The sequence below is a fragment of the Bos taurus genome, chromosome 19, assembly GCF_002263795.3.
Source record: "Bos taurus isolate L1 Dominette 01449 registration number 42190680 breed Hereford chromosome 19, ARS-UCD2.0, whole genome shotgun sequence".
Classification (NCBI taxonomy): domain Eukaryota; kingdom Metazoa; phylum Chordata; class Mammalia; order Artiodactyla; family Bovidae; genus Bos; species Bos taurus.
In genome coordinates, this window is record NC_037346.1 from 25,551,904 (window position 1) to 25,568,311 (window position 16,408).

The 16,408-nt window shown below is 45.5% G+C and overlaps 1 long non-coding RNA gene across 2 annotated transcripts; it reads right to left on the reverse strand.

Annotated features, from left to right (window-relative positions):
- Positions 1-12,518: 12,518 nt before the first annotated feature.
- LOC132343036 (uncharacterized) lies at positions 12,519-13,179 on the reverse strand. Of its 2 annotated transcripts, none has more exons than XR_009491683.1 (2): positions 12,935-13,179; positions 12,519-12,796 (listed from the first exon to the last, which is right to left on the reverse strand). It is a non-coding gene; the product is annotated as an uncharacterized lncRNA (long non-coding RNA). The 2 variants fall into 2 exon arrangements; XR_009491682.1 differs by having other exon boundaries at positions 12,893-13,179.
- Positions 13,180-16,408: the final 3,229 nt, after the last annotated feature.

The window sequence follows — 16,408 nt, forward strand, 5'->3', positions numbered from 1 at the left end:
TAGTAAATGGCAATCTCAGCATCCAGTTAGTAAAGTCAAAAATCTGGGCCTTCTTCCTCCCTCCTCTCCTTCTCCCTTTTATATGTGCCAAATCACTTCAGTAGTGTCCAGCTCTGTGCGACCCCATGGATTGTAGCTCACCAGGCTCCTCTGTCTATGGGATTCTTCAAGCAAGAATACATCCACCAATAAAATATCCTGCAGGGACCTACATTTCTTCCCATCCACCTGCTCCCACCCTGTGTAGCGGATCAGCCCCCCACATGCCGTGTTTCTACTTCTGTCCTCCTCTGAGTTAATCTCCACACAGTGGCTGACTTAATGGTTTTAGGTCAGACTCTAAATCGCGACACTCTGCATAAAATCCTTGGCACTTAGACTAAAATCCAAACTCCATCCGTGCTCTATGGATCAGTCAGGGTTCAGCCAGGAAAATAGAATCCATGCCAGATGCATATTAAAAAGGGGATGTTAATACGGGAATGAGCTACAAAGGTGGATGGAGAGCTGAAAGGGCGGCAGGGAAAGGTGAGGTGACCCAACGATTAGTCACTGCAGGGAGCCACCCCCAGCCGTGGGGTGGCAGGGACAGAGGGAGGAGGTGGAGTGACCAGAGTCCAGAAGGCACGGCCACCCGGTGGAAGCAGGATGGTGGATGAGCCTGGTAGGGAGTGGGGCCAAGGGGCAGAGGAGATAGGCCATTTCTGGAACTTTCACCCATAGCAGAGTATGAAGAAGGAATACCAGGAAAAAGGCTCTTTCCTTTTTCTCTCCTTCCAGTCTCCTCAGCTGGGCAATTGCATTTCCAGGCATCTATTCTGGAGAGAAATGTGTATGTGTACATGAGGAATCACACACAAGCAGGGTTTTCGCAAACACTGCTTGATATAGCGTTCAGCTAGAAACTAATCTAAATGTTCATCCATAGGAAAATAGATAATCATTCCTGCATGCGACTGCTGCTCAGCAGTTCAAAGGCGTGGGATCCGTGAAAACAAAATCAAGTGAAAACAACTGAGCTGGTCATTTGCCGGTCTGCTATGACATCTGTTGCCCATTCCTGTCCTGTTCTGCAGAGTCCCTCCCTCTGGCAGAGTCCCTGAGCCCTGCACACTGGTTTCCCAGGTGTCCTTGCAATGGGCGTCCAGCAAAGTTGAACCACAGGCCGGAGATGGAAGGTGCATGGAAGACAGAGCCAAGTCATTGACATTTTTATTAGGTGCTGACAGCTTGTCCTTAAAGAAGCCTGCACCCATTTATCCTGCCACCATTGCACAGAGAAATGCCCATTTCTCTACGCCCCAACCAGTGCTTCTCTGAAAAAAAAAATGTTAATTGAAGTATAGTTGATTTACAATATGTGCTAGTTTCTGGTGATTCAGCAAAGTGATTCAGTTATACATAGATATATCCTTTTTCATATTGTTTTCCATTATGGCTTGTTACAGGATATCAAATATAGTTCTCTTGCTATACAGTAGGAACTTGTTCCAACCAGCGCTTTTTGCTACTTTTAAAATCTAATCCACAAGTAATGGAAGCTCATTGTTGCTTTAGGTTGCATTTCTTTGGTTACGAATAAGACTGAGCAATTTACTCTCTGTTCTTGGCCATTTATAGTTCTCATACTGTGGGGTGGTTTGGTACTTTAATTTCAATTTTTTTGTTTGTTTGTTTTTAATTTTTTTTAATTTTATTTTGTTTTTAAACTTTACAAAATTGTATTAGTTTTGCCAAATATCGAAATGAATCCGCCACAGGTATACATGTGTTCCCCATCCTGAACCCTCCTCCCTCCTCCCTCCCCATACCATCCCTCTGGGTCATCCCAGTGCACCAGCCCCAAGCATCCAGTGTCATGCATCGAACCTAGACTGGCAACTCGTTTCATACATGATATTTATAATTTTTCACTGAATAAAAAATTCTACAATAAAATAGGGAAAACTGTATTTTAAAAGTTCCTTTGAAGGATCATTGTAGCTCAGTGTGCAAGATAAAGATTACATTACAAAATAACCTATCATTCCAGAAATTATATTTTACATTGATTACTATTATTATTGTTATTTAGTTTTTTGTTTTTGTTCCTGTTTTTTTTCCCCATATTGTGTTGATTGCCTTTTCATAATGTCTGCCTAGTTCTCTTTTTCTTATTGATTTGTAGAGATTTTCATTTATTCTAGGGTTTTACATGCTTTATCTGTTGCACATGTGACAAACATTCCCTAGAATGTCTTCTCTCTTGGATCTTGTTTTCTGGGAACTCATATATTTCTGCTCTGTGTTAAACTGGCGGCGTGCTGTGTGACTCTTGAATTTGTTTTTCCCAATTTGACCCCCGAGTTTGTTGTATTGTTTTACTCTTTAACTTTCCCTTCTTTGTTCGTTTTTATTCTTTCCTCGTTTTACTGATGTACTATCTTCCAGTAACTTTTACAGAAAAGATGTATGGGAGGTCAAGGTTTCCAAAGCCCCGTGTGTTCCAAGCAGCTCTGTTTTCCCTTAGGCTTGATTCATAGTGTAGTCATGGCCTGATCTCTCTTGCTTTACTTTGTAAATGATGAGTTTTGGGGTTTACTTCTGCCTTTCCATTAGACTGTGAGTTTTGTCTCTTCTCTGACTCTACAGTGCTTGGGACAAAAGGACAGTGGAAAGAACATGGGGACTTTGCTCCAAGACCCACAGTTCCCCTCTGTTTCTGAGCACTGCACTTCATTGTCATCCTCCATTCCACTGGGCGCCCCAGGCAGGACAGTGGCCTTGTCCCCACGGGGTTCGCCATGCCCAGCGTGCCATGGACTCCACACTGTAAGTGCCGCCTGCTCAGTTGTCTTGTGTCCACAGCACCCAGAAGCCCCTCTATTCCCTCCTGCCTTCTCTTCCAGGAAACACCTACTCTGGGCCAGTCGAGGAAGTATACACACATATTGCAAAGACACAGGTTCAGTTCCAGCCCATCTCAATAAAGGGAATATCACAATAAAGCAAGTCAGTCTCCTAGTGCATATGAAAGTTATATTTATAGAAAACAATCTTAAAGTTACCAGAGGGAAAAGGCAGGGGGAGGGGGGAGGGATATAACAGAGTTTGGAATTAACAGTTATATAACACTATATATCATTGGAGAAGGAAACGGCAACCCACTCCAGTGTTCTTGCCTGGAGAATCCCAGGGACAGGGGAGCCTGGTGGGCTGCCGTCTCTGGGGTTGCACAGTCGGACACGACTGAAGCGACTTAGCAGCAGCAGCAGCAACACTATATATAAACTAGATAAACAACAAAGTTTTATTGTACAACGTAAGGGAACTACATTCAATATCTTGTAATAACCTATAATGGAAAGAATTTGAAAAAGAATATATACATGTATAACTGAATCACTCTGCCCTATACCTGAAACTAACGCAACATTATAAATCAACCCTGCTGCAATTAAAAAATCAAGAAAAGCTATGTTCACATTCTACTGTGGTTTATTAAGTGTGGAATAGTGTTATGTCTAAAAAAAACCCCAATCCATATACCTTAATTAAAAATTTGTTAATGCTAAAAGAAAAGTTACCCATCATCTGAGTCTTTAGTGAGTTGTAGTAGTAACATCAAAGATCACTGATCACAGTCCACCATAACAAATAGAATAATAATGTAAAAGTTTGTAATATCATGAGAATTACCAAAATCTGACACAGAGACATGAGGTGAGCAAATGCTGTTGGAAAAATGACGCCAATTGACTTGCTCGACACAGGGTTGCCACAATTCTTCAATTTGTGAAAGCTGCGATATCGGGAGGAGGTCACTTCCTGTGGATTCTTATGCCTTCACATGACATGATGAAAGCCTTCCTTTAAATGTTCATCACCTGTGTATATGAGGGGTGGGGGATAACTTTGTAGGAACACAGTCCTTGTAACTCCCTCCTCTCACCAACCTTCCCCTGCCCCCAGGCAACGCCCACTCCTGCCAGAGAGCTCTACAGGAAGCCACTGGGTGGATGAAGGTGAAGCTGGGAAAGTCAAAGGGCCTGGAAGATGGAGATGGGATTAGATGGAGATGGGATGCCCGGCCCTGGGGAGGCAAGGGAAGGGAGAAGGGCCTCTCTCCAGGGAGGAATGGCAAGAGCTACGGTTCATTTCTCCATCTGCATGGGTTCGATGAACACTGCTCTAACCAGCCCCTGAGGACAGTGGGTACATCTAAACAAAATTAACAGGCAGAAGGCTGGCATGCTGAAGGGAGAGGGAGAGCATTGAAAGGGCAATCAGAAGCTCTGAGTTTGTGTCTTGACTTGGCCACTTACTATCTGTGTGTCCTTGAGTAAATCATTGAGCTTCTCTGGGCTCTCATTTCTTATCTATCCAATGAGTTAGTCTCCGTGAAAACTATACAAATGATGAATTTCTGTGCAAATGTGAAGGCAGGCTAATTATACTATTTGGAAGAGAGTTTTATGTGCTATACACTATAATATCTTTTATAAAATCCATCGTCTCATTTAGTCCTTCCAATGAATCCAGGTGAAAAATCTTAATAACCTCTTTTAAAAGTTTTATTTACTTGTTTATGGCTGTGCTGGGTCTTTGTTGTCGTGGGCAGGCCTTCTGTAGGTGCAGCTCGTGGGGGCTGCTTCCCAGTTGCGGTGCCAGGGCTTTTCATTGGGTGGCTTTGCTTGCTGTGGAGCACGGGCTCTAGGCATATGGGCTTCAGTAGTCGCAGCTCATGGGCTGTAGCGCCCAGGCTCAGTAGTTATGGTGCATAGGCTTAGTTGCTCCACAGTATTTGGAATCTTCCCAGACCAGAGATGAACCCAATTCTCCTATATTGGCAGGTGAGCCAATATAGGCTCATCTCTCACCACTGAGCCACCAAGGAAGTCCCTTACTAGCCTCTTTGAAAGTGAGAAAACAGCCTCAAAGAGGCCAATGACTTGACCAAGGCAACCTGGATAAGAATGGCAGAGCCTCAAAGGACCCGAGTCTTCCAAGTCACAGTCCTGCCGCCTCTCTACCCATGAGCTTCTCTCGCTCAAGACTGGTGATAAGCACGTGCTTATCTGAAAACTCCTCAGTGGTAGGTGTTGACTGGACAAGGCAGTGCCTTTGGTTTTCATTTTTCATTCAGACATTTTGTTGCTGGATACACATTGTCTTCATTTCCAGTGCTAAATTCCATACCAAAGGGTACCATCTGGGAGAAATAATTCAGCCTCCCTGGGCCTTGGTTGCCTTCATAATTCTCATGGCTTCCTTTCTCTGGGCTTGCTAGAGTAATGACAAGGCCTTTTTGAGACCACAAAGCTCACCTGTGGGGTCACAGAGCCTCTGCTAGGATAAAGAACTACTTAAACTTCAACCCAGTGGCTCAGAGTCAGTGTAAAGCATAGAATCACCTAGTTTATTCCTTTTTCCTTTTCAGTGGGGAAATGGAGGATCAGAGAGGGCAGTGGCTTACCTAAAGTCACCAGCAACAAAGATCAGACCAGAACTCACAAGGCATGCATCTCTCACCTCTTCATGGGATGGTTATCTTGGCATCTTTGGTCAGGATCTTGGCATGACATCCTTGGAAGTGACTTTGGCTTTCAGTTTTCATGGTGAAAGCAGGAATAGGCAAACATTTTCCATAAGGCGCCAGAGTAAATAATCTAGGTTTTGTGGCTTGTGTGATCTCTGCAAAGCTACTCACCTCTGCCCTGATGGTTAAAAGAAGCCATAGACAAATATAAATGAATAAGCATGGTTGTTCTGATAAAGCTTTACTTGCAAAGACAGGAAGTGGGACAAATTTGGCCTTCAGGCTGTAGTTTGCCAACCCCTAGTTTAAAGATTCTTTTTTCCAAGATCTGGTCTACAGTCCATGCAACATCTGAAATCCCCTCATTTTGTTAAAAAAAAAAAAAAAAAAAAGCAGAATCATGATTGGGCAATCAGGGTAGGAGAATTCTTCCATGAGGACCAGAATCCATTTGTAAAGTGCCAGGCTTTGGCTGGGACAGTTTTGGCTAGTCTTGGATTTTCACTTTGTTGAGAGGGCCATTCATAGCATTAATTCTGCAAAATGCAAGTGGCCAACAAAAAGGGAATTGGTATGAATAAGGGCAGGACAGGCCTCCTCTGCCTGTGCACCTGCTGGCCCAGAAACCCTCTGGGCTCCCAGAGCCCCATGCTTCTTAGAGTTTATCATCCCACCTTGGAATTTTCCACTTTTCTTTTTTTTAAATTAATTTATTTATTTGGCTGCACCAGGATCTTTAGTTGTAGCATGTGGGATCTAGTTCCCTGACCAAGGATCAGACCTGTGCCCCCTTCATTAGGAGCACAGAGTCTTAGCCATCAGGGAAATCCCAAAGTCCTTGCTTTTAAAGTGGCTGCACAAGCAGCTCCCATCCTGTGACTGGGGCAGAGCTCTGGCAATGCTGGAGCTCACCTCCTAGGCCTGGACCAGTGTGAGGTCTCCTCTTCCTCTCTGCTACTATATAACAAAGGAGATGATGGAGGAGAGGGGTGGATTCTAGCACTTGAACAGAAGTGAATTTGTTTCCTTTGTATTCAGTCGGATGGTGTGATATGAACTCTGCAATATGGTGCCACTAGCCACAGGTGGCTGTTTAAATGTAAGCTAAATAAAATAAAAAATGTGATTCCTCAACTTCAACTTCTAGGAGGAATGGCAGGGACCAGATTTATCCCCGTGCCTGAAATAATAGCAGCAACAACCAAAAGGAAAAATATATGAAACGATGATTTCTAAGAGACTGGATATCATGAAATTAAGGGCATCAATCCCTGAAAGATGGATAGCCACCAAGGGGCCCACCATTTCCTCAGCTTCCTGCCTTGACTGCAGTTTCCAGCCTGCAGTGCACGTTTTCCTCTTATTTGTTTTGCTACACACACAGCAGTCTTTGTATAATCAATACCAGTGCCAACACCAAGAGTAGGACCACTGAAAAGGCTTTTGGGAGTGGCTGCTTGTTTGCATTTCTATCTTCAGGTTACATTCTACTCATGCAGTCAGATCATTTTGATTCAAACTCACTGGGTAGCGTCCCTGGTGGTAACTCCCAATGCGGGGGGGCCATTCCTGATCCAGGGAGCTAGGTTCTATATGCCTCAATTAAAAGTTCACACGCTGAAACTAAAGCGCCCATGTGCTGCAGCTAAGACCAGATGCAGCCAAATAATAAATAAACACTAAAAAAAAGTTACTGAGTAACTTCCTCTCCAGGTGCATAGTTAACTGATGGGTCAAGCAGCCAGACTCTCCTGTTCATTATTTTCTATTTTTAGGGACTGTTTTTTAAGATTTAATTTTATTTTGAACATTTTTTGTGCAGTTATGTAAAATCTTCACATGGTTCCAAAGCAAAAACAATGAAACAAGTCAAATTCAAAGAAACCAACTTTTTATCTCTCTTCTCCTCTCCCATCCTATCATTTCCTGTCCCCTTCAGTGCACTTTAAAATGTTTTATGGTTTATCCCTTCCTTAAAAAAGCAAAAGATATATTTTTCATTTTCTTCCTTTTTCATATAAACCATATATATTTTACCTAATTTTTTACTTTTTAGCTTAGCATCTTGCATTCTCCCTCTTGGTTTTGTTTTTCACTTAATATATCCTGAAGATCACTCCACAGCAGTAAATAGAGGTAACCCCCATTTTTTTAGAGTTGCAATAGTATTCTGTGGCATGGATATATGATAATTTTTCTTCCAGTCCCTCTATTCAAATCTTCATGTTTTACTTTTATAGCTACTGAGGGCTCAGATGTGAACATAGCAACATTTGATTCTATAGCCAGGACTCTTGATCACAACACCAAGCTCATATTCTTCTGCTCTTAAATGTACCTATCAGAAGGGGATTTTCATAACACTGCCTGAAAGTGAGAGCATAGCTCCACTGACCGTTCATCAAGGAGTTGTTGTTCAGTTGCTCAGTTGTGTCTGACTCTTCGGGACACCATGGACTGCATCACGCCAGGCTTCTCTGTCCTTCACTATCTCCTGGAGTTTGCTCAAACTCATGTCCATCGAGTTGATGATGCCATCCAACCATCTCATCCTCTGTCACCCCCTTCTCCTGCCCTCAGTCTTTCCCAGTGTCCAGGGTCTTTTCCAAGACAAGGGGACTTGTTGCTCTCAGCTCTGTCCCAGGTCCTGAAACTTCGTGGAGGGCAAGTGGGTGGGGTAAGCTTAGATGCTGGGAGGCCAGGGAGGGCACTGTGGCAATGTCTTAATGAGATGTCGAGAATAAGACCAGGATGTGGACTCTGAGGACAGAGAGGAAGGGTTGGATTCTGGGATCCCTTCTCTCTAATCAGGAGCCTGCTATTCCCCTTCCTCCCCTTTCTTCCTAATTAAATGGAGGTGGCTCAGGCTTCATGTGTATTTCAGTCACAGGTATATTAATTTCACTGAGTTCTTAGGCCATGATGGCTCTATGAATCCTGCCTTTCCTGGGCTAATGGAGTGGCATAAATAACTCTAGGAGAATCACTTGGCCTGGCAGCTCCCAAGTCAGGCTGGAGTTAATCAATCCTCTGCTGACGTGTAGCTGAAGGTTCCAATGATGGGCCAGAGGTTGTGCCTGTCCAGGGCTAATTCCCTCCTACCAGATGCCTCTGTAGAGAGTCTGGGTGCCCTCTGGTCAGAGGAAGGCAGCACTGGGAAGTTAGGAATCTGATGTTCTCCTTGGCCCAGAGACAGATGGAAATGCAGCCAGCTCACGGAGTGAGTCAGGGCAGCTGTTTGGCTCTCCCTCCCATGGTCTTGCCAGTCTCCTAGGAGAGGCTGGTTCATCCTCCCACATCCAGGAGGAGGGGTCCTGTCAGAGAAGTACCAAGGCTGACTGTCTGCCTGTGTCTGCGTGGATCCTCAGCCAATGGCTTATCTCATCCAGCTCTTCATCCAGATAGGATGGCACAGGGTTTAAGACACGCCCCTGTAGCCAGATCTTGGCTCTCTTTTACATGCGCTGAAACTTTGTGCAAGTTAGTTAACCCCTCTGATTCTCTGTTTCCTTATTTGTGAGATCAGTGGGGAATAATAAGAGCAATAATCTAGCTTGACCCTACCCAATCATAGGGCTTATTGTAAGAACTTAATGAGTGACCCCATGTAGAGTCTGAGACCAAGTCCTGGAGCATCACAAGTGCTCATTCTTAGCTATTATTAGATCTCTATCCTTGGGGACTTCATCTGTCTGGGCTTGTTGGGAAGCATCCTTGGAAACCCAAGGATAGCCTGGTCTTCCACCCAGCATCCCAGGAGAAGGGCAGAGCTGAGAATCAGGGCCCTCGCCGCTTGGTCTCTGAGGCTCCTGCCAGCTGGGAACTCTCCAGCTGTCAGCACAGGCAGGGGGTCAACCTCCAGGTCCTCAGATACTCTCTGGTAGTGGCCATCAGCATCTTGCATTGCTGCAGGCATTGGTTGGAATCTTCTGGTCTGGATCGCCTCTCAAGCCACATGCTAAGCTCCATGCTTGGGGGCTCTGAGGATAGTGGAGAGGGGTTTCAAGCACCCAAGGACACGGTGCTCCCCTCACTGGTACATAAGTCTTTACAGTCTACCAAGCCCTTCTACTCCCTTTCGAGATCTCCTTTAAACCTGTTCAAAGTTCAGGGAGACTGGTAGGTTAGGAAATCTCCCCATTTCATAAATGGAAATGTAGAGGCTTGCAGAGGGATGAAACTTGCCCAAAGACACATAACTAGGGCAGTGGGACCATCTTGCAGACAGCCAAATTATTCAGCCTTCCCAGTCCTAGACTGACATGGTTCCCAGTGTCCCCTCTTAGGCCATCAGCTTCTCCCAGTGAAGGCTAAGTGTAGGCTGCTTGCTGGCGACAGGAAGCAGGAGATTCCCCCAAGGGCCACAGCGGGGTCCTCTCCCCTCAGCAGCTCCAAATGGAAGCAGGAAATCTGATTACAAAAGGCCCCATCACGGAACTGTTTTCAGAAGTCATTGGGATAAACCCATCTCCCAGAGATGGAGGTTCAATTCATTAAGCTTAGATGATTAATTACAGGGCAATTAAATATTTGATTAAATTAATCCTAAGGTGTTTAAACATTGTTTTGCAAAGAATGTTTGCTCATTAATTAGAATGGCTAAATGCATGAGTTAAGCAGGGCTGGGGGCTCTTGGAGAGACAAGGAAGCCTTCTCCTCTCTCCTCTGAGGCTCTTCTCTGCAGAGGTGGGAATAGTCTTTGCCCAGGAGCGTTGTCTATGCCTTGAGTCTTCCCTGGCTGCCCTGGTGCCTCTGTGCTCATTTGCAAAAGTGTCCAGGGATGACCTGGAGGCAGGAGAGCCAGGCCTGACTCTGTCACTGATAAGCCAAGTGCTCTTGGTGGAGTTTCTGCCCTGGGCCTGGGGCCTCAGTCTTCCCATCTGCATAATGGTGGGAGCATCTGCACCCCAATGTCTGCTGGATCTGACTCTTGGTTCAACTGGATCTACATTTCCACTGCTAGCCACGGAGAATGCCTGCTTTGCCATTGGTCCCCATCTCTGTAGGCTTACAGCATCTTTGAGGCCCCTCTCTCTTCTGGATGCCCAGTTCTGGCCAGTTGGTAACTATGATGTAAAACAAACAAACAAACAAAACAAGCTAAACTTAGAGAAGGGAGATGTTATTACCGAGAAAGACTATTGCAGTAGGAAAGGTTCTGAACTCAGAAATCTGTAAGCATCTCAAAAATCACATAGCAAAAGGTTTTTCTTTTATGGGGTGAAGTGGGAGCAAGCCAAGATAAGCATGCTCTTTGAAGGGGAAGCTGGACAAATGAGGGGAAGTGACCAGTGGGGTGTGACAGGAAAGTGGTTAGCGATTCCCAGGAGAAAATGAAAATGTGGCGGAGTTCGGGGTGGCCTCAGGGGAGGGGATGTTCTGGTCTTTCTGATGCTTACTCTGGCTTGGGGCCAAGCAGAGGTCAGGGAAGGAGAGGAGTCTACTTGAAGAGTGGTCAGGACAAGGCAAAGGGTAAACAAGGGGCAGGTGAGGACACGGGGTCAAGGTCAAAGCCAGTTTTTTTTAATTGGAATATAATTGCTTTACAATGTTGTCTTAGTTTCTGCTGTACAACAGTGTGAATCAGTCATGTGTATACATATATCCCCTCCCTCTTGAGCCTCCCTCCCACTCCCCCATTCCGCCAGTCTAGGTCAACACAGCACTGAACTGAGCTTCCTGTGCTAAACACAAGGCCAGTTTCAGTGGTGATAGGATGGGAGCCAGACCAGTGTGGGCTAACCAGGGAACAGCAACTGTGGAGTGAGGACAGAGAGTGGGCACAGCTCTTAGAAGCTTTATTGTGAGGTGGAGCAGAGAGATGGGATGGGAGCTAGTGGGAGAGGTGAGACCAAAGAACAATGGTGGGTTTTTTTAGATGAGAAATCACGGAACATGTCTTCATGCTGTTACAATGATCCATCAGGAAGCGGGGCTGTGGGGACACCATCTGCCCTTGCCATGGGCTGTGGTCTCTGCTTGCTCCTTTCTGTCTCTTGTAACCATCTCCAAGGTGTACTTCCTCTGCCCCTGGGGTCCAGGGGACTCTTGCCACCCTGGACAGTACCCATCCCAGGATGGGGGAAAGCCTGCAGGACTCCCTGGGTGGGCGGCTCAGAACCCTGGACCTGCTGAACCTGCCAAGAGAACTGCAGGTACCGATGCTCCATCCACTGAGGGGTGATTGACCGCAAGAGCCCCCGGGCCTGGAGGCAGGAGTGCTGGGTTCTCCTTCCTGGTTCTGCTGCTAGCTAGCTAGCTGTGTGACCTTGAGCTGGTTGCTTCTCCACTCCAGCAGGGTGTGAACTAGCTCCCTTCAGAGCCCAGCTCTTGCTGCCCCATCCCCCGAAGTGTGACCCTGGATGTCCACAGCCCTCCAGCCTTCTTCTGTGCTATTGTTCATATTCTTCTCCTTAATTTCCCTACCACCCCAGCCTTCCCTTTGCTTCTTGTCCAACTTTGGTCCACCGCCCCTCAAAACCTCCCCTGAGAGCATCCCAGGGTGGCCAAGCCTGTGCCTTCCCTCAGCTCAGAATGGCTCCCATTGCCACCCTCTCCTCCCCTGGCAAGGCAGAGTGAGTCCACATCTGCCTCCAAGGGGAGTCGGGACTTGGGTGCCTGGAGCAGGGGGTGGACCCAGAATCTTTCCCTTCTGTTCCATAGGAATTGAGACCTGCACACAAGTGACGCTCCAGGAGCACCTGGCTTCTTGTGAGCATCCCAGGGCAGAGCCGACAAACTTTGCACCCGCAGAACCAAAACCTTTTCCAATGGGGAGCCAGGGCCACCTTTCCCTTTCCTCCTACACACACTCACCCTCCTCTCTGCTCAGCATCTGGGTCTCATTCAATTTGATATGTGAGAAATGAAACAACACACTCAGGGGCAGTGAAGGAGGCCTTGCCCCCCACCCAGTCTGCGACAGAAGACAGCTCCCCAAATGCTACATGTCTGCAAGGTTCCAGTTACTTAAAATAAAATGCACACTTAACTCTCTCGATTGTAGATGTCTGAATTCTCTATTTCAAGCTTGAGAGGAGAGGAGATTATCTTACAGGAAGGCAGTGTGATGTGTAAAAGAGACGTGGGATTTAGAATCACGGTGGAGTTTCCTTCGGAATTTGTGCCTTGCCTGTTCCCAGCTGTGTGTTACTGTTGTTGTTTCGTTGCCAAGTCACGTCCGACTCTTTGGGCCCCGTGGACTGTAACCCTCCAGGCTCCTCTGTCCTTGGGATTTCTTAGGCAATTTCTTCATCTTCTCTGTGCCTCGGTTTCCATCTGTAAAATGGGGGTATTAGTAATCACCCCTATTCACCTGCCTCAAAAATTTGGCATGAGATTCAAGCAAAAGGTCTGTGGGACCATGCTGGATACCTGTGTCCATGGGAGTGGGGGGTGAAGGGTTCCTCAGCTCACCTGGAGCTGCTGCTCACAGCAGGGCTGAGTGGCGTTTTCCCAGGAGATGTCATGGCGCTGTGCAGGGCTCCATTTCCAGCCTGGATCCTGGTGAGGTGGTAACTGTTCTGGCTAATTGGAGCAGAACAGACATCTCCCCTGGCACAGCAGAAAGAAAGTAATCAGAGAGAGCACCATGGGGGTGGACTACGGCAGACGCAGGGTGTCAAGGGAGTGTAGAAGGGACTGAAACAGCCCCTGGGAACACTGCCACATCTCTAGAGGGAGGTGGGGACTAGAAGTGGACACAGGATAATAGTGACATCGGATATCTATCATTTTCAATTACTCCTCTGGTCTTTACAAGTTTTTCTTTTTAAATTTCAGAATCACTCTCACAGCTGCTTGGCACTGCCTCTTTCATGACGGCCTTTGAAACCCAGGTGCCTGAAAAAGCAGAAAGAATTCTGTCTGAAAACATCTTTCATCTGCCTATGTTTGCTGTGGTCATCGCACAGCTAGAAGCAATGCTCAAGCCTTTGGAAACTAAAACGTACCTTCCCGAAATGATGACTTGATCAAGTTACACAGAGTTTTGAAAGTGAGAGGCCTGGATTGAAATTCCAGCTCTGTCACCAGGGGCAATTTTCATTATTCATTCCGCATAAAGACCAAAATGCAAGGTGCAAAATCATCTAAATAGTTATCCTCAAATAATTGGATAACAATCAAACATTTTTTTAAAGTATAATTTAAGAATCAAAGGATTCTTCAATAGGATAAAGCATTCCTATTTTGAATCAAAAATCAGCACTGATAAAGTAAGTTCAAAATTAGGAACAGGGACTTCCCTGGCAGTCTAGTGGTTAAGATTTTGTGTTTCCAATGCAGGAGGTTCAGATTCAATCCCTGATCAGGGAACTAAAAGCCTGCATACTTCGAGGTGAAGCCAAAAAATAAATAAAAAATAAAAGTAAAAAACAAAATTAGAAACAAAAATGAATTCCTGTTTTCATCACACTAATAATTAATGAAAAGTTAACTGACATCCTACCAAGTTCCTCAGAAGGTTTAGAGGAGTTCCACTTGATATTTTTTGAACATCCTCATCAATTCAGTAAGGCAAGATAAAATAAACCAGAGGAAAAAGTGGTATCGCAAGAACATTTGTATGGATGGTGGCTACAAAAAGATCAGTAAAAATTTATGAATTAAGTTTAGAGAGGAAGATGAATGCAGACTATATGCATAAGAGTGATGATTTTCCTGAATGCTAGCAAAAGCTAGAAAATACAATGAAAACATCCATTTATAACAGAAACATGTAATCTAACATACTTAGGAATAAACATAATATATGCTTGACCTTTATAAAGAAAATTGCAAATTCTTTGAGCTGGGGACAGGGTGAGAGGTATCACATAATTCAAGACAAGCACACTGGCTATTGTGGAAATGTCTCACCATCTTCGGTTAATGTACAAACATAAACCACCTCAAATCAATCCCAACAGTGTTTTTCTGAATGCAAAAGATTCTGGAGAAACAAGAGAAGGATTTCAAAGGATATTCTTAAAAAAAAAAAGCAAATCGCAAGACTAACCGGTTCATCATTAGAACACTTTATAAAATAATCATTTAAAAAGTAATTAAAAATGAATGACATTGGGAAGCTGGGTAGCATTAAAGAATTTTAATTTAGAGCTCCCCCTTATACCAAGATAGACTACAGATGGATTAAAGTGTTCTCTTTTGGGAAAAAAAAACAGAAAAGTTAGCACAAAAATGAAATATTTATTTTCTTTCAAAGACCACTCTCAGCTTTGAAGCAATGGAAGAAACTGGGAAGGAAAAGACTGACTGATGACAGCAAGAAAAGAATAAAAAACTCTCCAATGTTAAAAAACGCAACACAAAAAAAAATAAAAATAAAAAATAAAAAACGCAACAAAATGAGAAGATGTTTGATGAAAGGCAGTTGCCCCTGCTGCAAGAAACGGGATAGCTATACCATATGAAGGGTCCATTAACATTTATATGAGACAAATATTACAATTCTGCTTAAATATGTTACCTTGTTGTTGTTGTTTAGCCACTAAGTCAAGTCCGACTCTTTTGTGACCCCATGGGCCATATATAGCCTAGCAGGCTCCTCTGTCCATAGGATTTCCCAGGCAAGCATACTGGAGTGTGTGAGTCGCTGCCATTTCCTTCTCCAGGGGATCTTCCCAAGCCAGTAATGGGATTATTTAAATCAGGGAGAATCTATAGTGTATCATTTTATGCAGTTGTCAATTATGAAGAATGTTTATTATGTGCTGCTAAGTGGATCAGAACCCCTTCTGTAACACAAAGAGACACACGTATCATAAGTGCATTGAAAGAAAAGTGTGTCTCTATGGATACACTGAAGGGGATACAGATGTTTTCATGTGTCTTGGGTGTTGTTGTTTAGTCCCAAGTCATGTCTAACTCTTTGCCACCCCCATGTACTGTAGCCAGCCAGGCTCATCTGTCCATCAGATTTTTCAGGCAGGAAATACTGGAGAGGATTGCTATTTCCTTCTGCAGCAGATCTTCCCAACCAGGGATAAACCCGCGTCTCCTGCCTTGTTGGTGGATTCTTTACTAGCTGAGCCAACTGGGAGGCCTAGGTTGTTACTGTTGTTTTAATTTTTAAAAGTTGGGGGACATCCTTCCAGGTCTGTGGGAACCACATCACAAGCTCTCCCTCAACCACGGCCCCTTCTCTTGCTGGAGTCTGTGCCCCTGGGGTCAGCCTGGATGCCCAGTTCCTTGAGTTTAAACCAGACTTCGCTTCTTTGAAACAAGAGGATATCTACACCTTCTGGATGTGAACAACCAGATCAGCAGCCAGCAGCTTCCCATTTAGCAGCTCTGAGGCCTGGTTGCAAGGTGGGGAGGCTTGCCATCTCTGCAACACCAGCCTCCCAAGCGGCAGGACCTAACCAACCTCCCAGACAACTTTTGACTGTGGTTCCCAAACTGACAGCTTCAGCCTGGTGACGGGGGCTATCTATACGAGAGCGTCTCAGCCGTGAGGCCAGAGCCTCTGACCCTAGAGCCAGCACAAGAAGTTCTGGAGCCCAACCTAGACCTTCTGCCCCAAACTCGGTCCCCTCCAAGTCCCGGGAAGGGACAGGTACCCAGAGCTTGTACAGGGAGCCAGGAGCCCACAGCCCGCTGCCCACAGGCCATCCAGGGGAATCAGGCCACCCCAGAGAGCCAAGCTTTCTAGATCCTGGGTCCCTGCCCTAAAGGGAACCCCGCCCTACCCCTCCCACCCCATGCCTGTAGGCCTGGGAGCTCTGGGCTCTGCTCTGAACTGCGCCTCGCTCCTCCCAGGCCAAGAACCACTTAGGTGTATGTGCACATGCGTGGCTGGATTCTTATTTCTTCTCTCTTTTCATGCTATGTGAGTTTATCGATTGTCTCCTCTGTCCTGGTTTCTGCGGGGCTTGCCCTCGGGGTCTC